The 27,997-nt window shown below is 43.3% G+C and overlaps 1 protein-coding gene across 1 annotated transcript in view; it reads left to right on the top strand.

Moving 5' to 3' along the window:
- MICAL3 (microtubule associated monooxygenase, calponin and LIM domain containing 3) overlaps positions 1-27,997 on the top strand; it is a 2,050,293-nt gene that overhangs the window by 81,602 nt on the left and 1,940,694 nt on the right. The window contains exon 2 of the mRNA XM_086952901.1: positions 18,809-19,186. The gene's annotated coding sequence lies outside the window, so the exon portion shown is untranslated. The remainder of the gene's footprint in view (positions 1-18,808; positions 19,187-27,997) is intronic.

Raw genomic sequence — 27,997 nt, 5'->3', positions numbered from 1 at the left:
TCCGGTGTTCAAGGCATAATGACCTGACAGCAACGCATCTGGAATGGAACATAGAACATGGAACACAGCTTGCAATTAAAGATATACAGATACAACATCTCCTTTCCATAAACAAAACAAGTAAAATTAATACAAATAATAATCATTAAACTTTGCAGGCATTACAATATTTCTTTTACCATTAGTCAAATTAGAATTACATCTTAAATTAGAATTATTGCCTTCATTAAGCTCATTAAGCTCATTTTCAGAATCATTAGAAAGATCTTGACTATTAGGACCATAACTATCAATTTCCTCACATTCATTTTAAACACTTGGTTCTGCTACATCAGAAATGTTTGCATGTTGATCTTTACATAAATTATCTTCAAAACACAAACAAGATGAACCTTCTAAATTTTCCTTTTCAAATATTTTTTTCATAATAATGTCTTTTTGAAACGGTTTGATCTTAATCACAGCGCTCTTGTTCCACCAACCTTTATTTTTAATCATCACAGATGAATTCGTAACTCTTACAACTTGCTGTGGAGAACTAAATTTTGATTCACCTTTTCTTACTTTCTTTGTTTTTTTTATTATAACCCAGTTTCCTGTAGTATACTCTTTCTTTACTTGAATATTTGTTTTTGATCTCAATTTGTATCTTTTTTTCAAATGTATTTCTAACACATTCCTCAATTGATCTTTCATGTTTATTTCCTTCAATTTTCTTTAAAGAAACCATACCATTTTCAAATAAAGGTTTTACTGAATCTTTTGCATGTCTACCTTTCAATAAGAAAAAAGGTGTAAAACCTGTAATAGAGTGTGGAGTATTTAAATAACTCCAAACGTTCTCTTTAATATGTCTTCTGACATCCAAACTTGAAGATAAAGCAGTTTATATCCCCTCTTTGAAAAATGTAATTGCCCTGTCCACCAATACATTTGCAGATGGAAAATATAATGGTGTTTTCTCATGCTTAATGTCATGTTTTTTTAAAAAGTCAACCATTTTTTTAAACAAAATGTGTGCCATTATCTGACACCAGTTTTTTGGGAAATCCTTCAACACAAAAAATCTTTTCCAAAAATCAATTACAACATCAGTTGTAGGAAAACTTACAAAATCATAAACAATCCACTTTGAATAATAATCTGTTAAAACAAATAAATATTTCATATCACCACTTAAAATATTATAGTGGCATTTTTAATATTCTTCCAATGTTTATCAGATAATAAACATTCTGGACATTTGTTTACAAATTGATCCTCATACGAATCCATACTTGGCCACCAATAATATTTTGTAATCCACTTTTTAGTTCCTGACATACAGGATGACCTATATGTGCTTTATTAATTAAACCATCAATAAGATTTTTTGGCGGCATAAAAAGTCCACTCCTTGTTACCATATCATTTTCTATACTTAACTCTGAAGATACTTGTTGGAATGGAACTAAATTTCTCTCCAAATTTCTTAATGGTGGCCATCCATTTATAATATATTTTTTTACTTTGATTAGCACACCATCATTCTTGTAACCATCTATCCAATCAAGTTCAGAAAACACACCCATAGAATTTTCCGAAGCATCTATAGCTGACACAACACACTCCTCATCATTCATTTCAGACTTCTCTATTATGTTATCAACTGGCAATCTAGATAAGCAATCTGCTCTGAAGTTCGCTCCGCCAGATATATGTTTAACTTCAAAAATTATATACTTGCAACCTGGAAATAATTCTTACTAATCTCGAAGAAGCTAAACCAGTTCCATTTCAATTCATTAAAAATATTAATGGTTCATGATCTGTTAAAAGATCAAAATGACAGCCCCACAAATAACTCTTAAACTTCTCTACTGCCCATGAGCAGGTTAATGCCTCCCTCTCTATGGTACTATAGCTTGATTCTGCCTTACTTAATGTTCTTGAAATAAATGCAATGGTGTTTTCCTTCCCTTTAACATTTTGAGTGAGAATACCGCCAAGTCCTACTGAACTTGCATCCACAGTAACTGTGCACTTAACCCCACAAGTATAAGGTTGTAATGCTAAAGCATTTCTAATAATATCTTTTATATTTTTGAAAGCTTCATCATGTTCAACTTTCCATTCAAATTTCTCATTCTTCCGAGTTAAACATCTTAGTGGCTCCACAGCAACTGCATAACGATGTACGAAGCTTGCAGAGTCCTAAAAAAGACCCGAGTGAGTCTTTATCCACAGGTGCAGGTGCATTCATAATTGAGTCAATCAGATTTTGTTTTGGTTTAATGCCTTCCTTAGTAATGGAATGTCCTAAATACTCCAATTCGTTTACTAAAAAATTACACTTATCTTTAGATAGTCGTACCTCTTTTGTGCAAAATACTTAGAACTCTCTCAAGAATTTTATTATGCTCTTCAATTCCTTTTCCAAAGATGAGAATGTCATCTTGAAACGCCTGTACCCCTTTGATGTCTCCAAATAATGAGTCCATTAGCTTCTGAAAAACACTAGCTGCAGAAGCTAATCCAAACGGGAGTCTCCTGTATTTGAAGGCATCAAAGGGTGTTACAAAAGTTGTGAGCTCTTGAGATTTTTCTGAAAGAACAACCTGATGATAGGCGGATTTTAAATCTATAAGCGAAAAATGTGTAGATTCCCCAATAGCCATAAGCATTTCTTGGATAAGAGGCAATGGGTAGCAATCCACCAAAATGTTCTTGTTTAATGAGCGTAAATCAGCACACATGCGCAATTTTCCATTTTTCCTTTTAGCCAAAACCACAGCCAAAACCCACTCGGATGAATTAGTTGGTTTGATAATCCCATCTTTACATAGACTATCTAAATGTTCTTTGAATTCCTTTCTGATACTAAGTGGCACACTTCTGACTTTGTGCTTCACAGGCGATGCACCATCTTTTAGCTTGAACTCATGCACAACTCCTTATACACATCCAATTTTGTCCTCAAAATTTTTGTTATACTTATTTAAAATTACATCTAAATCACATGAACTCTTTCTTTCAATACACAAATCAACTAAAGAAATTTGAATATCCCCAAGAATTATTGGAGTATCACTACCTGTTTAAGCATTATACCCATTTTTCCTAAATCACGCCAACCAATTATATCTCTCCCTTTTTTTGCAACATAAACTTTTGTTGTTATTGATCTTCCCAAGAGTTCTACTTTTCCATCAAAATATCCTACCATATCAATTGCTTGTTCACCAAATGCCTTAGGATTTACATCTGAAATTAAAAGTTCATTAGGAAAACAATTTTCATAATATGTAGTTTCATCCAGAATAGTTATTGGCGATCCTGAATCCGCCATTACTTCCAATTTGACATTTTCTATTGTAGCTGCACCTAGAGGTGCCTTGAATGAAATATCAGAATCAATTATATTAACATTAACTATCTGATTATTAATATCATCTTCCAACTCTTCTATTGCATTTACACTTGTGTGAGATACATTTCTGTTTCTAAAATTAGTTTTGCAAGAACTTTCAAAATGTCCAACTTTTTTACATTTTGTACACCTTTTACCATGTGCTGCACAAATAGGGTTATTTCCGATATGATTTTTCGATCCACATCGATGACATATCACATTTTTCTTATTAATGAGATTTCCTCTTCGTTTACTATTTTCATGTGCTTTAGATTTGCTTGTGACTGCACATACTGTTTCCGAACTATTTTCAGATCCCGATATAACCTTCGTCAATACCGATGATCTTTCTATTCCAATAGCAATTTTTTATTTATTTATTTTGAAAGTTTTATATAGCGCGGACAAGATCCTTGCAGATATCAGAGCGCTTTACACAGAGAAGTACATGGGCATGGTTAAACAGATAAATCAATAGGTCAAATAATACAAGTAGGTGGCAACTAAGCCCAAATAGGTGGCTACAAAGTCAATCACTTCGTTTAACGTGGGATTTCTGCATGCCAAAAGACGTTCTTGTACTTTTTTTGAATAGCAGTGAAAAACTAACTGATCTCTTAAATATATATCAAGCATATCTCCAAATTGGCATTTAGATGCTAAAATGCGTAAATTCGAAACTTTCATCTGCTAATTTCTTCCTTTTGTTAAAACTGTGTCTTTTTGCCATTATATTTGGCTGTTCATAAAACCTTTTTTTAATCTTTTTACTGCTTCTGTGTAGACATCCCACGGTATAAATTATACAGGAGGCGGTTCGCTTTCAGGTATATTATCAAACATTTCTCTACCTGCGTCTCCTAACAATCCATAAAGCACAGCTTTTTTTCTATCTTCAGAATATTCTTTACCGTCTATAGCAATAATATAGCTTTCAAAAGATTTGAACCATTGTTGCCATCTAACAAGTGATTTTCCTGCATTCTGTAGAAAAGGATTAATTTGATGTGGCTGAATCTGGTATGCCATACTAAATTCTTAAATTAAAGAACTTTTACAATTCACTAAATTAATTTAAAGTTTCTCTCACCTTTGAATTCCAAATTATAAATGTTTCTTCCTTTGTACTTCAAACTGTAACTTAAGCTTCTCAAATACCATTCTTAATGCTTTAAATTACGTGAAATATTACCGTTTTCATTTAAACACGTCTTTTTATAAAGTATTTCCCATGTATCGATTGAATTTCCGAACAGTTGCAATGGTAAACAAAACTTAAGATGGCCGCCGCGTCAGGTCACGTTAGTTGACCTTGCATGATGACGATCTCAATCTTCATGCGCATTGATTCTCTACAGTGCGTCTTCACGTGATAACAAATTTCACATGCACTGATTACTCACAGCGCGTCTTCGTGTGATGTCAATTTCTCACACGTTCTCGTACACTGGCACTGGAATCGCATTACTCTCGTGCGGCTGATATGGAATCCTCCTGTGCATTCAAACCGCAACACTCAGCAACCGTAAAACTTGCAGTCTTCAGAAAACAAAGTGAGGTAATCCAATCTTACCCAATGTTTCTCGGCCGCTGCGTTTTCGTTACAGCTGTTGCCTCATTTTTCCAAGTTCTCAATTTTTTAAAGTGAATACCCTATCTTAATCCACGGTGGGTTTTGAAAAATTAAAATACAAATCTCCTTAAAAATCCCAATTCAGGGGGAGGAGCCAAGATGGCGACCGGAGCAGACGTGTAGGTTCCCGGCTCCGCCGGCCCTTGAGCCCCGCATTGCTATCCTGTCTGAATCCTGCTCTATTTTCTCGGCTATCCGACCGGGGAATGTTTGCTGACTTCGCCTATGTCCCTCCGGAGTCTCTGCTCATCCGGAGTGCGGAGATAGCCTGGTAACCGTCCCGACGCCTTGGACCCCGGTGTACACCGCCGCTTGCTGCCGGACCTCGCTGGAGGGGTGACTGCCGGCCTGCCTGAAGGACGCTCGGAGCCTGGGAAGAGCCGCTCATTTCTGTCTCACAGACCGCTGCGCACAGATTGCCTTGGATAATCGCATGCTACAACTACCTCACGCCTGGAGGGTAGATCACACGGCATGAACGGTTCCTTTGTTCAGCGCTGGGTGAGTGCTGCTCGGACTTTATTACGGGGCTCGCCCGGAATCGGTGGATTGCCCTTTCACCCTGACTATTTGTCTTAGCCGACGGGGGCTCCTCGCTGATGGCGCTTGATTGCAGCTGACGGCAACGGAGGACGGGGCAGTTGCTGTTTTCACGCCGCATCCCCCATGTTTCTGCAACCGGATTATTGGCATGATGGATATATCCGCTGAATCGCGGAGAGGAGAGGATCGCTCACCCTCACCCTGGGACTGCGGCACCATGTTTGGGCTGGGGATCGCATCGAATATACCCTCTTGTGATCCAGATGCAGGGGGACCGCAGCCTACCCCGTCCTATGGTGATATCCTGACTGCCCTTGATGATCTGCGATTGGCGCTGTTTCATGGCTCCCACAGGCTAAGCGAGAAACTAGAGGATATAACTTTCGATTCGGGACAGACGCGGAGGGACTGTTCCCAGCAACAACTGCACACTCCCTTGTTGGTGCCTGAGTTCGCTACTGTGTTACTAAATGCTTTTGGCGGTGATGAGACCTGGGACGATTGGTTTGGCGCATGTAGATGGCCGTTTACCAACTCTGCCTGTGATACTTTGTTTCCCCATCCGGGGACTGCTTCTTTGTATTCGCTACCACTATCAACAACGAGACTGCCGGCTAAGCGACTCCTGGCCCCCTCGACGGCTCTTCCATTGAAGCCTCCGTTTTCTCAACTGTTGAACTTGTGTCACCAGAATAACTCGGAGGCCCTTTTGGCTGAGATCGACGAACTTTTGGATATTTGGTACCGTTTACTTTGTTTCTGTGGGTCTCCCCCTCCTTCTTGGCGCCCATTTTGTCTCTTTGTTTCAGAGGGGGTTGGCAGTCGTCGAGGGGTGTGTTCGGAGATGCATCCGAGATCGGGCCAGGGTTAGACAGTCTCTCTGTGGTACTGCTTTCTTGACTTGCGGGGACTGGGCTGGGATCTGCAATGCAAAGACTTATTATATTGAAAATGCAGCTCCTTCTATGTGTTGACCCTGGTTTGTATTAGCGACGACCATTTTGTCCCTGGGCATTTCTTCATCATCGAGTGCGGCCATTTTGCCTCTTTGTTCTCACTGGGGCGGGCTATCTTCTTTTCTCCAACGCTTTTGGCTCCTCATGGGGGGTGGGTACGTGGGGCCACCCAAGATCGGGTCAGGGCTAGGCGTTTTCTTTACTGTGATGTACGCATTGACGGGCGGGGACTGGGGTGGGACTGCTTTTAGTCTGATTTACTTGCACATTTGGAAATGACTCTCCCCACCTGCTGATTTGCTTGCTACCTCTGTAGTGCTGATGATACTTGGGGTGGGGGATGTTTAAGGGGCCGGTGGGGACCGGGAGTATGTTGAACTTACCTCCTCCCGCCTTTTCTGAGAGTTGGAGATTGGGATGGTCTTTTCTCACTCTCTCTACTCTCTTTCCCACTTGGGGGTTCTCTAGGGGCGACAGGCATGCCTATTGGGGGGGGTGGGCCGTGGCCTTCCGCTGGTATGCAGGGTGGGGGGATGGGACGTGTTTTATGTTTTTTCTTTGTTTCTATGGCCCTCTTTCTTTTTCTTCTCTTCTTCTGTTTCTTTATCTTTTCCACTTTTTGCTTCTTTTGGGGTCGGGGTTCTGTGTTATTAGGGAGTTAATTGTCTTGTACCCTCATGTGACATAGCGGATGGTCCTAGTTCTTTGATGGTGATCGCTTGTTTTCTGACTAATGCCTTCCTCTATCACGCCTCCTTCCGGGTGCTCCTTGACTGATGATAGCTATCCTGGTCAGTGATTAGCTTCGACTCTCCTCGTAGTTTTTCAAATTGTATTCGACAAAATCATAAAATTAAACCTTTTCCTATCCTCATGCCATGGTTCTATGTTCCACACGATACTCTTTGCTCAGAGACTGCTTTAACGACGTTCTGCCCTATTGGTTCCTTTTTATCCTTTTACCATATGTCATAGCGGCCGGCCCCGAGCGGTTGTAGGCAGACGCTGTGTATTGTGTTTTATACAAATAAAGGTTTAAAAAAAAAAAAAAAAAAAAAATCCCAATTCATCGTCAAAATATTTGTTGTAATGAACACAACATAAGTCTTCAAGTAAATTAAAAAGAGTTTTATTGTAGAATTAGATTAAAGGATAATAACCCACAAGATGAAAGATCCAGATGCAATGCTGTCGTGTCCGGTGTTCAATGCATAATGACCCGAAAGCAACGCATCTGGAATGGAACATAGAACATGGAATACAGCTTGTAATTAAAGAAATACAGATACAACAGCAACCCTATAGGTGAGTGGTAACTGCAAGCCATTGGGCAGTGAGGGGGGTGCAGCTCCACAACATGTGGATTAGGTCTGCATTCATCAAATCTAGGGCAGTGAGCGTCAGTTCGTTGAAAATATCTATTTATTCTTTCTGGCGTGAGGTACGCTCTATGTATTTTGTATTATTGTATGAGACAGATTCTGGCATTTATAGGTATGAGTACGGCCCCTCCAAGATGCCTGCCCATTCTTTATCAGTACTAGGATGCTGAAGATCGGCATCCCAGTGATGCCTGAGGGATGTCCGGCACTGCGCTGCATGTGTTCGCAAGGATTCAGTAAACCATCCTATGAGGAGTCTCCCTGTGCCCATAACTTGAATTTATTGAATAGTGAGGTGCGTCATGGGCTCCTGCGACACATCTCCCAACAACATCATGATTAGGGGGCGGTATGGAGCAGGAAGTGTCCTCGTGCCAAGCCGTCCTCTGTCACCAGTGCATCAAAGGGCGTTAGCTGTCCGTCGTGGTAAACGTCACCAAGTGTTTGCAGATCCGCCTCCCCCCAGGTAGAAAGATCCGTTCTGGTGATGCCACCTTGCCCTCTTGGTGTGCCCAGTATGGGCAAAGCGGGTGAGTATGGGTTAGTGTTATTGGTAAGATATAAGGCTCACTTGAAGCATCTGAAGGCCACCAGCAGCATCCGCTGTTCAGGTGCCACACCCTCTCTCCCAGGATGGAATAGGCACAAGATGGATGAGTGTGTCCAGGCTTGCAGATGTAACGTGATAAATAAATAAATCTGGTATTTGTAAACAAATCACAGCCAAGGGGCTCAGGGCGCTGAGGGCCGTCGGATAGATTAAGTCAGCTATTGCCTAGAGTCACGTGATGATGAGCTGCCACCGGCACTGGGATCAAACCGTGAACCCCTCTCTCTGGAGTCAGCCGCTCTGGCCGCTGACTCATGATAAGTACTGATGTTGCAAAAATATTCTGCACTAAGTAGTGGCTTGTTATATAAATTATTAATAATAGTAACGTGTAGAGCCAATGTGCCTGCAAAAAGGAATTATCACTGACCGCCTTGTGTCTGTTTGTTTAAATGTTGTTTTTTCTGCTTTTTGTCTGCAATACTTGATTTTTACAATTTATTCTACTTTTGTATGCAAGTCAGTTTTTATTATTGTAACAGTGACAATATGAAATAAAGTTTGAATATATCTTTTAATGGAGGACCCCAAACTTAAACTTGAGCTTTCTGGACGTTTGCCTACATGTCTACCTATCCTGTATTTATCAGTCTGCTGGCCCCATCTCTGTCTAACTCTGTTTATCCTGCCAAAAGTCATCCACCTGTCCATCCCACACGAGGTATTGATTGTTCAAACATTGGCAGGGTCTCATCTGCAAATGTCTATCTTCTGTAAACAGTCTGCCCATGTTCTGTTGTGATATCCGTCTCTCACGTGACCACGCCGTTGCAGAGCCGTTCTGAAATCCCCGATCGAACGCCAAGATACAACCTCCCAAATTCATGCATGAAAAGCACAAAGTGCCAAAGAAATACTCCTACTGAGGAAGAAAACGTACTCCGACGCCTACTATTGTCTGTGACATATGTCCAGAAAATCAGGACTGTCACACAGGCACTCTTTTTTGGAATCTCTTGTGGGATCCATCTTTTAAGGGGTCATCGTTAGATGCAAATTTTCACTGTCCTGAAGAAGGTCTTGTGGAGTAAACAACAAAGACCGAAACGTCAACTTCGAAGTCCAATTTCCCATTCAAGATCGTTGACACAAGTGACTTACTTCTAGTCAAATTAGAATCATTTTATGATATATTTTGGTTTGTTTGGACTGTATATTCTGATGTACTATAGGAGAAATTGTTTCACTCCCTTTTCATCTGAATGCATTTTTGATTAACTATCATGTTTAATATGTACCCTGATAAATTTTGTACAACAAGAAAATAATAACCTTTTGATAAAAAAGATTCCCTGTGTTGCTGTTCTCTTTTACACAATAGTGTGGTATCATCACTCTCTGTCACAGAGGTATAACGAATAGAAACTGCTTTCAGATACAAATTGAATTTGGTCGAATTCACTCACTTAAATGACCATCAAATTTGATTTCTGTAAATTGTTTTAAATCAAATTCCCTTGCCGGCAAATCTTTTGTATTTACTCTGTTGTGAAAGTGGAATTTTGCTGTTCTCACTGTTGACATGTTCTGTATTGCCTCTCACAGGACGCAGCTAGAGAGGGGCAAAATTTCAGTCTAAAATGCAGGCTTTTTGCGTATTGTTTTCCACCCGCTGACCAAAAGTGGACCTGATCTCATTATCTCTGGTTGGGGGAAATAAATAAAAAAGACAATTGCTTCTTGAAGCACTGTAAGGTGCGGGTCAATGAATTTGTCCTAATGCTAGTTGCATTCGGGTGAATGCATTTCTTGGGAACCACACAATGCATGTTAAAGCAACTTCTCCTGCAGGGAAGTCTCTGTGCAGTGTTTGCCTGCAAGGTCTCCCTGGCAGGTAGGCACAACACTACATCTCCGCCGCTGAGAAAGTGTCTTTGAAGAGCACGGTCAGGGACAGGTCATTATGATAAATGTAATGTAGTTACTAACTTAATATAATTGCCACTAGGTTAATTGCTTTGGCCATTGCTTGATAAAGGAGTGTGTCACAAGAATTCCTCCTTACCTGCTTCCTCAATGACCGGAATGAGGAACATTTGTTTTGCACAGGGATTTCACCTCCATTACTCCCTTTTTCCAATCCGGGGCAGGCGGATCCAGAAATAAAGAAACTACCTGTAGTTCTGCATCCTTTTACTGTGGATTGGGAAAAGGGAATTGTGCCAATTCTAGATGCCAGCTTCAACACAATTGTTCACAAGGAACTCCTTTTATTCAGATTTTTGAGTTTCGCAAATTTATTGTTTCTTGCAACGATTTAAATAGTAGTTAGCAATTGATACAGTCAATAGGTTCAAAAAACGTTTTCATTAGTTGAAGTTCCGTTAAATCTATGACTAGAGAAAAACATATGACTGGCGAGAACAGCCCAACAGAGATTATATTCAACACTTTCTTCACCCGAAGCGAGTGCTCTTTATTTGCAATTACGAATTTTGTTAATAAAAAACGATACACTCATAACCTCCACTGTATATTAACACTATTTACATACTTATGGAAAAACAAAACATGTGATTTATTTGACCCCAGTGAAGTGACCATAACCAACAAGTGAATAAAGCTAAAGTAGAAAAAGGGGTTGGTTATTTGAGTTTAAAGGATGTCCTTTAAAGTTTCTGAACAAATCAGAGTCCTAGAGTGTGTTCTAGAGTTCTTCGGACTATCCTTTATCAATTCTCGATGAAGTTTCAACCCTCTATCGTATCGGGGTCTCTTCATGACGGAAATTCTGGGACCAAGGCACTTCAATGTATGCCAAAAGGAGCCATCATTTTTCAGTCAACCAAACCTTAATGGATCGGTTCAGAAAGTGGCGAACCTTCCAAGGAACAGACTGCCCTCAATAAGTACGTAGGATAACCAGGTATAGAGTGAAGATCAGAGTGAATAATTACAGTAAGACTTGCTCCAGTATATTGCAATGCAGTCTTATGAAAGTATAATAGGTAACCAACTTAGCCCAATACATAGGGTTTTGGAAATGCTCTCCACTGTTCCGATTTCTAATTTCGGAACCAAAGTTAAATGACGATCAAGATGGCTCACGAGAGTCTAGATGCACCAGGATAATGGAACAAGACTGACAACTCCTGTAAATCACCTCAGGAGGTTCAAGTCCTAGGGAAGGCTCTTGGGGTCAGATGTACACAGCATTTTTCCGGTCGCAATCCACCTCATTTACATAATCGGGCTGTTTGATTCCAGTTTTTTTTTTTTCCTGATGTATAAGATGCAAAATGCGACTCCCTAACTTGTTAATGAATCGCAATCTGCATTTGAAAATTTTTGGGTAGGGACCCCAGCAGGCCACCATCCGTGTGATAGTAGCGAATTATAGCAAATTGAAACCTACCTCATTAATATGTATGAGGAAGTTCTATTTGCGACCCATTAGCAATAGCTAATGAAGCTCAAAAGAGTTTCCTATATGAGAAACTGCGATTTCCTAATTGCAATTTGCAGGAAATTGCTATTAGGAAATTGCTATTCGTAATCTTCGAACTTCTGGCCATTGATTTTGTTTCAACCATCCATCTCAGACTGCAGCAGCCAGGTCGGCTCCTCTGCAGGAAGGCAGTTTAACCACAATAGCTGATGCTCTGGGCACGAGAGCTGGAAGGTCTCTCATTGGGCAGAGGCTGGGTGTTTTATGACAGACCATAGCTGCTCCTAAAGTCATGCTGAGGAGTATCGCAGCGTTCAAGACCCCGAAGAGCCTCCGATTCGTGTTCACCAGGCCCCACACAGCAGTAAAACGTTAGAGGCAGTGAGTGAATATTAGAATGCATTAAGAAAATAGTGCATGCATTTATAAATATTCAATCAAGCCTGCAATGCATTAAAACAATTATTGAGAAATGCAAAGAGTGCTGTATAACACACAGTGCACTCTTGCTTGGGTCGACGTTGTTTGCAGGCTTATCGCATCGAATGCCTGGCGTTGAGGTATCCTTTTAAATGCATGTATTTGTGCTACGGTAAAGGAAGGTTACAAGGGACATGAATGCAGCCTTTTACCCAGGGTTCTTAGAGCATCTCATGTTTTCCATTGGTTAGTTCTCTGAAGCTGTCTCTTGATCGTGTGAACACTTAGCAAAAATAACAAATAAGGTACATACTGCCACTTAGAAATGTGAAACGGATGTTTATCGATTGCAAAGACATTGCATATTCAACCATTTTAATTGGTAGTTCAACTTTTAAGTGACACAAAGTAATGGGATTTCCCAACTCCGGGGAGAGACCCCTCAGTGGTACATTCGGAGGTGCTGTTTCTATGAGTTTGAGGGTATTGAAATGGCTTTCACCATATATGCATCTCCTAACCCACTGACATGCTAATCTACCAGATACCTTTCCAAGTTCTTTACAAACGCAGCATGTGTCTCCAGAAATGAAAGGGTTGCTTTTGGCCTGTCAGAGCAGTCCTTTCCCCCGTTTCTTCTTCTGGCACAGACTACATGGGGACCCCACCGCCTGTCCACTCAGCCCCTGGCAGGTTAGGCCAGATTTAATAAGCCACATTCAGTAATTATTGGTGGGGCCTGGGCTCCATGGCACCCCATAGCCTGATGCCTACAGCATCCAACGCATAACCCACTGACCCATCTGGCCTGAATCCGGTCTCATGCCTAGTGAGGGACATGCGGATAATAACATTTGTGAAAGGCCTAACAAGAGTAGTATAGTCTGAGTGGTACAGCTATGGTATGGCCGAGTGGGTGAGGCTGGTTATTTAAGAAGATAACAGGCAATGGGCATGGCTTTTAATTGCCTTTGTCAACCAGTCAGTTGCAGCTCGTGGTAGAACTTTGATGTCATTTATCAGTCGTCAGGAGATGCAATGGGGGCTACTGTGCTTCACCTGCAATAACTATGTCAACTTTTTAGTGGATGCTTTTGTGAGATTTCGATACTGTTTTTAGATCTGGCCTAGAGATAATTTAGCTGATTTGCTACGCTCCTGTTCAAAACATACATATTAAAATACAAGTGTATCTTTAGTGTATATGGTTATTTAAAACCTTTACAAGTGTGCAAGAAAAGACAATCCATGTCATAAAATAGACAGATCTTAAGTGATAAAATGAGTTTTAAATAAATAACATGCCAAACTAATTTTCAGGTGCCTTCAGGTACTACCAGCATTGCAATTACATTTAACGAGTCGAAGGGGGAGCAGAACCATAACCATTATTCGTCAACAGGGTTAAGCAGTTCATATTATAAAATAGACAGAATATAATATAATAAAAACGGGTTATAAATAGGTAAATAAAATGCCAAATTGATCGAAAGCTAGCAACAGCTTATTTATATCCAACTGTACTAAATACATATTAAAATACATACATACAGACACTTGGTTTAAGTCGGTCCTCTTCATCTAGATTGGTCTTTTCTAGCGCCAATCACATTTTGCTCTGCCCGCCATGGTATACAGCATGGGGCAGTGGGTCAGCTCACTTCAGCAAATGGCTTGCTTCATCGGTTATGGCATTTTGCTTGTGCACATTCGCCTAAGAAAGTGTTCCACGTCAGAGCCAGAGAAAGGTTTAAACTTATTTTTAGGTCTCGCGCCTAGCGTTGCAGTGCGCAGCATTGCTGACGCAGGACTAGACCTCTGTACAGGGTTTACAAAGCTACCCACGTGTGGCCTAGCTTTCCCCGTGTGGCGTTGGCTTGTGCGTTCTTTTTTTTTTATAAAAAAAGACGGCACAGGATTGGGCAAAGGCGGGACAATGTCCCGCCTTTGAAACGCCCATTCCCGACAGTGGCTAGAACCTTGCTGCCTTGCTCCCTCCCCACCCGCTCTACTGTGGTGCGCGTGCACCACTAGTTGTTGACAATAGGTCGCGATCGCTTAACCGCTGCACTGACGCTTTACTTTTAACATTAAAAGCAAAGCGCAGGTGTCGCGATTATACCAAAAGTAACGAAAAAGATTATTTTCCCTATTTCTTTACTTTTGGTATAATCGCGGCACCCACGCTTTACTTTTAATGTTATAAGTAAAGCGCGGGTGCAGTGATTATACCAAAAGTAAAGAAATAGATGTTTTTTTCTATTTCTTTACTTTTGGTATGATCGCGGCAACCGCGCTTTACTTTTAACATTAAAAGTAAAGCGCGGGTGCCGCGAAGAAATAGATGTTTTTTTCTATTTCTTTACTTTTGGTATAATCGCGGCACTAGCGCTTTACTTGTAACATTAAAAAGTAAAGCGTTGGTGCCGCGATGCTGGTTTTAAGAGCAGCTGGAACAGTTGGCATGAGTATTAGTTTGTACAAACACACCCTTAACTGAATCCCTTGTAGATGTTTATATAAATATTATGGTGTTACATTAGTGCCCTTAAAAAGTGCTGACCGAATATTACTTCTCACTTTTTCTTGAGACCGGTCTTGGCACCAAATGAAGGCACTCGCACACTTCAAGGAAAAGCATGCAATTCTTGCAATTCTCGCAAAATAATAACACATTACAGTTTAGGCATGGGAGGTGTCCATTCATAGGAATTTGCCATGGAAATGTCATACAAAACACCCTTCATTCGCCTTTTCACCATGGTCCAACTATAATCATTGTGCAAAAAAAACATTTTTTGTAGACGGGGCGTCAAATTGGCAGGCAACTCTTTATGTGGCGCTGCACGCTTTTTTTAACCCTAGCGCAAAGAAGTGCTGCTGCTATTGACACTGCACTTTTTCTCAATTTTTGTATTTCTGTGTCTAAATGCCAAGTACAGAAAAAGAATCTGATGTCATCAAACGCTGCTTTAGGATTTACATTGTCATATTAGATTTGAGCAAAGTACATCCGAGCTATGTTAGCCTGACTTCCAACATCTACCTCTCCCAGAATCCCTCCTTGAAACGTGACACAGGGTGGAGTGTCCTTTTCAGCATGATGCAGTCCTCCCTGTAGCGCCTCAAATGTCCTGGTCAGAAAATTACAGCCACAGTGCTGCCACAGCTAAGGTCAACTCAGGCTAACCATTCTACCGGCACTGAAAAATTGAATTCGACTGTGTACTGGCGCTTCTACAGCACTACTGACGTTGAAAATTGCAGCAAGCAAGCTGCGTTCGATAAATTAACAATAATGTACTAGGAGCTGATTTGATTTCTTTGGTAGGAGGAGGGAATAAAGAGGAGGCTGAGAACTTCCGTGGGCATGTTTCCCTCCATACAGCACAGGAAGGGCTGTCCTTATAACTTCCTGCTTTTAATGAGAGCAACACCACTTGCCTTAATAAAAATCCAAAGGCCCCAAACTGGCACCACATGAGAGGGCCTTGTATGTGGTGTCTTTGCTGCATACACCATTAGCTGCACAGCGCATGCTCAGCTCATGGAGCTTCAGCTCACTGCGGCAGCGAGAGAGTTTATGCTGTATACCTTGTCTCCTCAAACAGTCATTGGCCGATATGTACTAACGTATTTTACAATAGGCACAGAATCCGAAACAACCTTGGATTACTTGGATTATTACAGGGCTCTAGAATGAACCACTCATATGCAAGATGCCCGGAGGCTACAGTTCAGGGCACACACCAGTTGAGGATTCATCAGGTTTTTGAAATGTGTCTTTTGGGTGTCTCTACTGCAGAGGAGACCACATGGAAAGTCATCTCCCCAAAATTGGCCTCTGAGCCATTGTCAATAAGAAGTAGGCAAAATACAAACGTGAAAACATAGAATATGTAAATGTGATGACCGTAGACAGAATTTCCAGATGTAAATGATTCAGAACAGCTGTAAGAATTGAAGGAAAATCTCATTAAAACTGGAGAATGAGCAGGGTTTCCAAGGAAAATAGATAGGGAGTGGGACGTCAGAGTTGATGGCCCTAGTGGAGTTTTTCTGACTGCATCTGTTTTTAATAACAATATTTTTCTTTCTAAACCTCGCAATGCCAAGATAATCTTTTAGTGATGGAACAATACAATCGCTGGTCAGGAGAGCAGCCATTAAATCTGATGCACATTGAAGCACACAATACATAATCTATTGGTTTATTTAGTTCTCCATGTTTGCAGTGTGTACTCTGAACATAATTGTATCCAATAGTGTGGCCTCCTCTTTCTCCTTGACTTGTTTATTCTGCCATGCCTGTTTGTTACATTATGTTTATGTCTTTGTTACATCGTAGCAATTTGTTTACGTCATATCTGTTTGGTACATAATGTTTGCTTGTCGTATCTGTTTGTCCATTGTACGGGCTCGCAGTTGATTTGTCTTGATGCACAGGGCTTGCTTGCCACACGAGTTGCTCATTAAGCAAGTCTGAGGATCTATGCATCAGCTCAGGTCCTGGCGACGTAGTATTTGGTCTCCTAGGATGGTAAAAAGGAAGGTTTTCAAGATCTAATCCAGAGTGTGTATTTGTCCATCCAGAGTCTGGGGGTTTGCACGTTGAAACTGGTTTAGAAGGGGGCGTAGCAAAGAGGAGGATGTTGTTGACAGACCTCAGGATCTGTGGGAATCGTGGTTAGATGTTGCCATAGACATGGATGCTGAGCCTGATATGTGAATAAACATGTGTTATTCAGCGCCAAGATACCCTTGGATGAACGTGCGCGCTACAAATATACATTATGTTATATGTATTTGTAGGTAAGGCAAAGGGTTCTCCATTATTTTCCTGCTTTTAAGAAGAGCCAACGGGGTTTTCGAAAGACAGAGGTCCCATAGTCTCCTTTCTTCAAGCAGTCATTTACAACAGTAGTGTGTGGCGGCTGCAGTCTGTTTAGTTGGTATTTTAGGAGAGTGGCACAGTGAAGTCTGGTGTTGGACACTGTGCCCACAATGGCGTGTACTTCCAATGATATGTAATGAAGGGTCTTTCTCTTGTCTAAATAAACAAAATGTTCCGTTGCTAAAAAAACGACTTTTTCTGGCCCTCTATAGGTCTTGCTGACGCTCCATGCCAACTCACAGGTTCTCAGCAGTGGCAGTAAACATGACAGGTTATCTGAAAACTGAGGGGTAACCTGAGTGCCTGAGGAAGGATCTGGATAAGGATTATGCGCCTTCCTGGACCAACTCTGCCTTAGCTCCATGGGCTTTATCGTGGGTGGGTGAATCCCATCCATGTTTAGGTCGTTCTTGATAGTTCAGGTGTCAGCGAGAGCTATTGTTACCAATTCTTTTAAACATATAGAGTGGGTTTTGGCTCAAAACAGAAAAGTATTTCTTAACTCATGCTATGAACTGTTTGGAACATCATTCTATTTTCTAGGAAGTGCTTGCATTGCAATGCTGAGGGACTATTCGACATCTGAAAAATACTCAATCATACATAAAGCAATTATTTCAATGTTTTAATTGTAGGTCTGTTTTAACGTTAAGGCAGGACTTCAAATGCATTCCAAACCTATTGGTATTGTCAATGTTTGTTGCTGATGGGTGACTACTGGCTATGTCGCCCACTAGACACTTCCGGCTAGAGCACTGGGCTGGAAGTGTGTCCGGGCGGCAGAAATTACCCTTTGCCAGTTTAGGAACTCCATTGTATAGGGGAGTGCCCCCATCCCCTCACTTTGGGGCATAAGGGGAATGGTCTTGGATAAGCCCACGGATTAAAGGCCTGTTATGTTATGCTCAGCTGGGCCTTGCTGTGTTATGTTTTATTTTATCCTGGACCTCGCTATGTGTTATGTTATGCGGCCTCGTGGAGTGCTGGGTGATGTGTTGTCCTATTCCATGCCAGGATATGTTCTCCGATCTACATAGTTTTTCAACATAATATACAGTTATATATAATGTTATATGTTGTGTTATGGTGGGCCTCGCTGGTATACTTTGTGTAATTATGTTGTGCACTTTAACATACGTATATTTTGCACAGATGGGATACGTTGTATGGTCATCTTTTCGTTTTAAACGCTTCGATTGTGGTGGGTCGTCTTTGAGCGGCTGTTTGTTTACACTTTTTTTGTGAATGAGTATTGGGTGGGCTTTAAGAGGTACACACACAAAAACCATTGTGCTATATTTATATTCGTGACTAGCGAATTCCTTCATTGGGCTTCTCTTGTGTGCGTTGTATTTAAATGTTATACAAGGTGATGAAACATATTGCTATACATGGGTAATTGTTTTATATGAACATAAACATTCTGTACTGAGGTTGTGGTAGTGTGCGCCGCATATGGTGAGCAGTCTGTCTCGTTACCGTCACTCAGGATGGCTAGGCATACAATGAGGGAAGGCGACGCTGTAGTTTAATAAAAAAAGTAACACCGTTCCCAGGAGTTGCTCACGTTGTTCTCGGTGTTTCCTCGCAGGTTGTTGGTCCCGGAGGAGAGCATGGGTCCTCATCCCGGGTTGCTATGGAGACAGTGACGTGGCGGCCGGCTCCATCACACCCCGGACGTCAGACGTCGGCGGCGAGCATCTTCTGGCGAGGCTGAGTCTGAGCTCGGATTGTTTTGCTCCGTCTCACGGCTCCTGCTGCGTCCTCCAGTCTGGCCCTTGTTTGGGAGGTGACCGCCAAGGCCATGGCGGTGGGCTGGCCACGAAGCACACTTCCGGGATCCGAGCCTGGGCTCCTGACGCCGAGGGCAGCGGCCACGCCTCGAGGCTGCTGAACCCGGGACTCCGCCTGCGGCCGAGGATTTGGTGTTGACGACAGGTGCGCGAGGACCGTGTGCGAGGGGCTGGCGGTGAGTACATGTGCGCGAGACGGTGTGTCTGACTGCAGGGCCGAGCCCAGTCAGCATTTATGAGCTAGAACTACTGTGCATTTTGGGACTTGTACTTTTGCTTTTTCCACAATGAAATCTTGGGATTTCACTGTGTAGTTTCATGCTTTAGATTGCTGTGCAACTGTTGGGATTATATTTAGCCTCTGCAATCATAATAGCTAATCTGTAGACACAGTCTGTGCGTGTTTTAGGTCTGTTTCAAGCAGCGAGGTCCATCTCTGGTCCAGGGAGGTGAGATCCATGCCACGTATGATATGTGGGAGATTTATATGTGATTTCTCGATGTATGCATTGCAGACCAATCATGAAAATCGGGGTGGATCCAGCTCTCGCGGACTAATGAAGGATCTCATTGGTGTGAAAGAGCCCCTCTCCTCTCTCTCTTTAGGCATCACCCAGCAGTGCAACACTGACGAGAGCTGAAGTTGTTCTAAGCCCAGCATTAATAGCCACTACTAAACTGCAGGCACCTGAATGCAGTTTTGTATTTCTATTGTACTTGCACGTTTGGCGCATGGAGCGCTGGGCTCGGACACTGAGCGCCGGAAGAGCTACTGGCACCAGGCATGGGGCAGGGAGGCTTCCTAGTCCCTGCTTTCTTAGGCCCTGCTATTAGTGCTCACTGGCGCAGACAGTAAAAGCCCAGTGGAGGAATATGCACTGCTGCACGAACTGGGTGCTTGTTGACTTGTATTCTGCTGAGTGGGACACTATGTTTGTTTGACACGATCTTTTCTACTCTTGGCGATAGAAAGCACAGCGTTATTAAAATGGCATTTTTTGCTTCCGTGGAAGACAAAAGTTTTAATTGTTGGCGAGTAACATTTACAGGAGGATCTGTTGAGAGTATGTACGTTTCTTTCTTGAGAAGCCTCTGTATTTCATGTAGTGCAGTGGTCCCTTTCGGGTCAACGTGTGCTAAAATGTCAGAGTAGCTAAGTAATGTACCAAGATGTGTTTTATAATTAACATGTGATCTGCTGCATAATTTGCTTTGCATTACGAGGTACTTCTGTCAACCCAGTTACATAATGTTATCCTCATTGCCACATAATTCCTGTAGCCCAGGGTATAAGGCGTCCGAGGGCATCCAGCAATACTCAACAGTAGGATTCAGATGTCTAGCTGTCGAGCTGTGTAGTTGGCTAACAGCAGTGAACTAGTGCATGAGTCACACCTTTATTTATTTATGTATGTATTTATTTTTGTGATTTTATGCAGCACAGACATGCCCCAGAGGCAGCGGAGTGCTATCCAAGAACACGGTTACCAAATAATTACAGCAGGGGTAAAATAGAGATACAACCTGGGAAGAATTGATGGCTAGTGGTCATACGGAGGGCCAGAGTGCAGCAGTTCCAAATTCTTGTGTCACTTCCTGAGAATGACTAGTTCATAAATCACTCTCATTCCTTACAGTGATGCACCATTAGAGCCAAGCTCACCACTTATTTTGCATTGTTTAGTGAAACTGAGTTCGGCATTACTTTTTAAGTCGTGCCCGGGCAGCGCATGTGCTGCTCTGCGAGGTATGCTGTAATCAGGTAGGGACTTAAAGCTCCACCCACTCCGCCCATATTTTTCATTGGCTAGTGTCATTGTCCACTGTAAACTGTGGCTGTTCATTGGTCAATAGGCCTAATAGTCCCTCCTTAGTACCACCTTGTCTCATTTTGTTACCTCCCATGGCGACACCCCCTGTTACGTGTGTTGTTACTCGGTAGGCTTTAATTACAGACTTCAAGCACGATTTTCTCAAATAGCTTTGTCCTGCCTACTGTTGCAAGCAGGACAGCCTTTCTCCTAACGCTTTTTACATTTTTTCTGGCATGGGTGCTGCATTTGCAATGCATTTGATCTTGCATTTGCTAGATTTTAAGCTATTGACATTGCAAATGACAATACCTAAAACCAAGACGTAAATAAAAGGCATTGTTATCAGCGGGACACGTCCACTCCGAGGCCACCCCCCCCCCATCTTCCCCTTTCTACAAAGATGTGTATGCACCGGAAGCGCAGCGGACGAGCGCAGCGGGCGCGACGATTGCGCGCCGAAGGCGCGCCTAAGGCAAGCCCGTCTGCGCCCGTCCACGCCTGGACGGGCCTAGGGGCCAGGCAGAATGGAGAACTCATTAGGTACTCTTCCCATGAACTGCATTCTCTACAGAACACCAGTCCCCCCTCTGTTGATTCGATCATACCCGCTCGCCTCAAGACCAACAACATCTATCCTTACCATCATATGCTAGAGCCATCCTCCACCTTACCTCAAAGTCCTAACCCTTCCAAGCCTCCCTCCAGTCCCAAGACCATGACCCTCCGCTGTCTTTATCTGAATACTAGATCCCTGGTCAAACACCAACTAGACATCTTTCTACTACTCAAGTCAGACCGACCAGACATACTATTTGTCTCCGAGACATGGCTCACTGCAGACTCCTTACCAGACATCCTCACTGCCCTACCTGCTGACTACTACATCTTGTCAGCAAACAGAAAATCAGGAAAATCTGGAGGTGGCGTCGCTGCCATCATCCACAAAGACCATACGTTCACCACTCTGCCCTCTCTAAACTTATCAGAAACTGAAAACTTAGTTCTCAAATCTGACACTGATATAGGAACCATGGTGCTAGCACTGATTTACCGACCGCCTACTTCTATGCCCTCCTTCCCAGTCTCCCTGACTGAGCAATTGGCCGACTTAGTCGTTGACTACGATAAAGTCATGGTAATAGGAGATCTTAACTATTGGTATAATAGTCTGGAAGCTGGACCTCATGCTACAGAACTTTTTGAGCTCTTCTCTAATCTAAACTTCCGTCAACATGTCTTGATCCCCACCCACGAAAAAGGACATATTTTGGACCACATCTGGTCTCATAACATTCCTACCTCCAGCCCCACGGCCTTACCATGCATATGGTCTGACCACCATCTTCTAAAATTCTCCATTACCTCTCAAGGCAATCTTAAAAACCATGCGCCCTTGGGAGGGTTAGCCAGGAAATGGAGATCTTTAAATCTCCAAGATTTCCTATCCACCCTGACTAACTCTATCCCCCCTTCGGCCTCTGATATCAATTCTATGGATAAGGCACACACCGAGTGGCTTCTATCTGCATGCAACGAACATGTTCCCTTAACCAGATTTGCCCGCGCCCGCCGCATGGACGCCCACAGGTGGTTCTCTCTCGACCTAAAAAAACTAAAATTAGAACTTCGCCAACTGGAAAGGAAATGGAGGCATGGCTACCACCAAGAAGATAGAGCATCATACACAACAGCCCGTACAAATTACAAGAGCGCTATCCTATCTGCCAAAGCAGCCTTTATCTCTGAAAAAATCTCTAATGCTCAAAATAAATCGAGAGAAATCTTCAGAGTCGTAAATGATCTGTGTAACGACTCTAGAACCTCCCCCTCTCAATCGCCATCCCAAATGATGTGCAACCGGCTCAATGATTTCTTTAAGGAGAAGATCGACACCATAAAAAATAGTATTCATACTAACCATGTCATGGTAGACAACCCGGACATTAGCAGTAACTCACACACACTCCAGGAAATCCCCTCCATCGACCCACTCAAATTGCTGGAGCTGATGAACCGTGTAAAATCTGGGTCCCCCAATGATCCCTGCCCTCCGCATATACTGAAGGAAGTCTATACCACACTACCTCAAGGCATACTCTCCCTTTTGAACACATCCCTACTACAAGGAATAGTCCCCAACTCATTTAAAGACGCTACTTTAGTCCCTCTTATTAAGAAACAGGGGGCTGATCCTTCCAATCTCTCCAATTACCGCCCCATATCCCTTCTCCCCTATGGCGCCAAACTGCTCGAAGCCCATGTTACCAGCTGCATATCCAATTTTATAGAAACATCCGACTACCTGGAGCCTAACCAAGCCGGGTTCCGCCAGGCACACTCCACCGAGGCGGTAATCCTCGCTGTCCAGAATACTTTAAGGACCAACGCCGACAATGGAATTCATCAAGCCCTCGTACTCCTCGATCTGTCGGCTGCGTTCGACACGGTGGATCACACCATCTTATTACACCGTGTCGAAGAAGCCGGCCTCAATGGCGCAGCCCTTGACTGGATTAAGTCCTTTCTAATGGACAGATCCCAGGCAGTAAAGCTGGAGAACTTTATAGCACCCAAACTCTCCACCTCTTGCGGTGTCCCACAGGGCTCCTCATTATCCCCCCTCCTTTTCAACTTATATCTCAAACCGCTTTTGCACTTTCTGAAACACAGAAAAGTCACTATCTACAACTACGCGGACGATTTACAGCTGATATTCCCCCTCAATTTTACGGACTCTACTAAGGAATTCCAAACCACCATGCTGCACATCCAGAGCTGGATGGACCAGAACCATCTTAAGCTCAACCCAGGAAAGACCGAGCTTGTTCTCCCCGGTAACAGCGCCTTAAGCTGGGGCCCCCACTTTTGGCCAGTCTCGATGGGCACGCCTCCCTCCCCCTCTCAGTCAGTGAAAAGCCTCGGGGTCACTCTCTGCTCCGACCTCTCATTGAAAACCCAGGTCGGAACAGTGATCTCTTCCTGTTTTTTTCAGTTAAGAAAGATCAAAAAAATAGCTCATTTGCTAACTCATTCTGCTCTCATTCATGTGGTAATCGCCTTGGTCCTTTCACGACTGGATTTTTCAAACTCCATCTACTTGGGCTTACCCCTCGCGCTCGTTAAACGCATGCAGATTGCCCAAAATCAAGCGCCCAGATTAATTTTTAAGAGCAATCGAAGGAAGTCGGCCAAACCTCTGCTAGCCTCCCTCCATTGGCTCCCTATAGCCCAACGGATCACCTTTAAGGTAGGCTGCATAACCTTCAAAGCCCTCCACGGCAAAAGCCCCAAGTTCGTCAATCATCTCATTAATAAATACGAACCGACCCGGGATCTTCGCTCTGCCCATTTGTCCTTTCTCTCGCTGCCCATGTTCAAAAAGAAACGACTAGGTGGATCTCGTTTCGCCTACCTTGCCCCTAAAATTTGGAACTCCTTTCCCCTGTCTATTCGGAACTGCACTAAGCTAGTAGAATTCAGGAGAGCCCTGAAGACCTGGCTATTCAAACAAGCGCACGGCTAGAGCATTGTTACCATCTGTCTCTTTAGTCACTATCTGTCTCTCAGCGCCATGAAACCTCTGGGTGTCCGTGCGCTTAACAAATCCCGAATAAGATAAGATAAGATAAGATACAATGCCAGTAGCTCAAACTCTTGTAAATGTGAGACCAATTGCATTGCAAATGCTTGTTTAGGTTTGGAATCAGAACATTACTTATAGACAAACTGAGACCTGCTAAGGAATGACTTCTCTGCAACCCTAATTCCACTATAACTGTGTGTGGTTCTGCTATGTGATACACCTCTATAAAGATCTACCAGCACTCTCTAAGGTGCAGGTGATGTTAGCCAGGTGTAGGTCTTACTCATCTTCCATGTACAAGAACTGTTGGTAATATACCTGTGGCCCATTTCTCATGCCCATGGACCGTCAGTTGTATTTGACAGTTGTCTCCTACAAACAGGGACTGTCCATATTGTGACTTTCACCTGTTCCCCACCTGCTTATCCCTCAGACAGGTTTGTGTTATCCAATAAGTGGGGCCAGTCAGTGAGCAACGCCTTGTACCTCTCGGTTGTGTTATTCCAGGGTGGCTGGCAGCTGTCAACCATTTGCAGGGTTGTTCTTCAGGTGTGTCACAACTGGCTGGCTGGCTCACTCTTGTTGTGGGGATGACAATCAGGTATGCCCAGAATCTAACTCTGGAAAGAAGAACAGGGAATCTGCTGGGACATGAATGGGGAAATGGTCCATATGAGGTTTACCAAGTGAATGGGCCTAGGAAAGGTGGCACCACTATGAGAATTTAAAACTCCACAGATGGAAAAACCCTGGGCAGGGGACAACCGGATGTGACTTGTAGTATAAACTAATACATAGGGCCCAGGGCTACGTAAGGCAACTGCAGGTATCCACCCCTATGCGATCAGGGGCCTAGACACTGGAGTAACAGCAGGCTCACCAAACCCCAGATTTCTTGACAGGTAGACCCCGAGTTACAAGTTCATGCTTAGTCTGTGCTACTGTCACCCGTGTCGAGCTGAATGCAGAGTAAGGGCTACAATAACATATCGGAGGGTGTAACAACAGATAAGATGTCCCAGAAAGGAGCTGATAGTATTATGCACTGCTGTATATCCGGCGAGGAGAGGTGGAAATACAACATCTGATGCTGAATGCTGAAAAACACAATAAAAGCAGCTGTACAAACCCATCTCATGTGTAGGGCTCCCAGTAGGTTTTCTCCTACTCTTTTAACACGAGCAGGTGCAGTCAGGTGTGGCTGTCAGCTGTTGAATGTGCGTGGTACATCATTCTGGGGTCTGGCTCCTGTTGCTAAGCTCTCTGTCGGGATCCTGGGCAGTTTCAGCGGCTGGTGCTGTCGTTTAGCTCTGCTGTCCCACGACATCCGGTGCAATGGAACATGAAAGCTAGTTACTCCCTTTACACATTTACTCTACACAAGTCCTGCTATGCCTGCTGCTGTGCCCTTGCTGGTGGGAAGTGCCAGGCCAGCCCCTCTGCTGTCCAGGGAACTGCTTAGGCTATGTAGTGTAAACAAGAATATCCCTTGGCTCAGTTCAATAGTTATTGAAGCCCAAATACTCGTCTTGGACGCAAACAACCCAAGGTTAAATCATAAACATGGCAACATTCTTTGTATGAAAATATATAAAATATTTTATTAAAACAATTCACAATTTCGAAATGTATGGACACAACACTTAATAAAAATAGAGTTGAACGACTCTATACAGAAATTATAAAAACATCACCACATCAATGTATTAAAAAACATAAATGAGACATATATATACACAATATTAATAAACAATTGATCAAAAGGAAGACCTACTCAAGTTGAATAAAGACATAAAGGAAAGATGTTTTGGTGGGAGAGAAATTAAACAAACACAGACAGTCACAATTTGTCATTGAATTTTGCACATTAAATATCCAATCTAACTCAAACCAAAACCCGACTTCTTCTCAATGTTCTTGGGGTGAGTTTGGTAGTTTAATTGTGCACTAGTAAGCTTAGGCTATACCAAGTCTGGTAGTACAAGAAAGTTCGCTCGGGTTGCACCAGGGTCCGCTTTGCTGGAGTGAAACAAAATCAAGTACAAGGCTGTTGCAGGGTCGGAAACTAATGCCCCAGACATCACCATTGCCATCCCTGAAGATTATAAGATCACACGCAAGGACCGTACCGGCCACACAGGAGGAGGAATCGCTATCGTCCATAAAAAATCAATCCGCATCTCTACCAGCTCTGACGTCAACCTTGCCAACTCTGAACACCTTCACTTTCAGATCCACATCGACCCCGGGACCACACTCAGAGGCACCCTCCTCTACAGACCACCAGGACCCCGCGCAAAATTCAGTGAAGACATCACGGACTTCATCACTCCACACGCGCTCCCCTCCAAAGATTACATCCTTCTGGGAGACATCAACTTTCACCTTGAAAAGAACAACGACCGCAACACCACCACCCTCTTGGACAACCTAGCCAACCTCGGACTTAAACAACTGGTCACCTCCCCCACCCACATCGCGGGTCACACACTCGACCCCATCTTCACCTCCAGCAATCATGTCTCCTTCAGCCATACTACGGATCTCCTCTGGACTGACCACAGCTGCGTTCACTTCACCTACAACAAGCCGAAACCCATCAACCACCTCCAACCAACTCTGCAAAGAAACTGGAATAAAATCACCATCGACCAGATCTCCTCATCGCTCCTTCTAAACACCCCAGCCCACTCCTCTAACCCAGACCAAGCCGCCGCCAACTTCACCCTATGGTTATCCAACACCGCAGACACCTTAGCACCACTGAAAAAACGTCAAAGCAAACCTGGCAGCAAGAAGGCCTCATGGTTCAACGATGATCTTAAGAATTCCAAGAAACTCTGCCGCTCCCTTGAAAATGCCTGGAAAAAAGACCCAACCACCAGCACCAAGGACGCCCTCAAAAACGCCACCAGCATACACCACCAACTAATCCGAAAGACCAAGAAAACAGCATTCAAGGATCGACTAGACGACAACGCCCACAACAGCAAGGAACTTTTCAACATCGTCAAGGAATTTACCAATCCCTCGGCCAACTCCAACGACATCACCCCCTCTCAAGCCCTCTGCGACTCCCTAGCCTCATTCTTCCACAACAAAATTGCAGACATCCACAACAGCTTCGACAACCTACCCGGAGACCAACCCACCCAACCATATGATGAACATTCTCCCCCCTTGAACACCCTTAACAACTGGAACCCAATCTCCACTGAGGACACCATCCGCCTGATGAACTCCATCCACTCAGGATCCCCCACTGACCCATGTCCTCACCACATCTTCAACAAAGCAGACTCCGTCATAGCACCGCACCTCCGAGACGTCATCAACTGCTCCTTCAACTCCGCCACCTTCCCAGAAAGCTGGAAACACGCTGAACTCACCGCCCTTCTGAAAAAACCCACAGCGGACCCCACCGAACTCAAAAATTACCGCCCCATATCACTCCTTCCTTTCCCGGCCAAAGTCATCGAGAAAGCTGTCAACAACCAGCTCGCCGCTTTCCTCGAAGCCAACAAATCCCTCAACTCCTCACAATCTGGCTTCCGAGCAAAACACAGCACTGAGACCGCCCTCATCGCAGC

The sequence above is a fragment of the Lissotriton vulgaris genome, chromosome 1_2 (assembly GCF_964263255.1).
Source record: "Lissotriton vulgaris chromosome 1_2, aLisVul1.2, whole genome shotgun sequence".
Classification (NCBI taxonomy): domain Eukaryota; kingdom Metazoa; phylum Chordata; class Amphibia; order Caudata; family Salamandridae; genus Lissotriton; species Lissotriton vulgaris.
The sequence above is the reverse complement of the archived record's forward strand: the minus strand, read 5'-3'. Positions and strand labels throughout refer to the sequence as shown.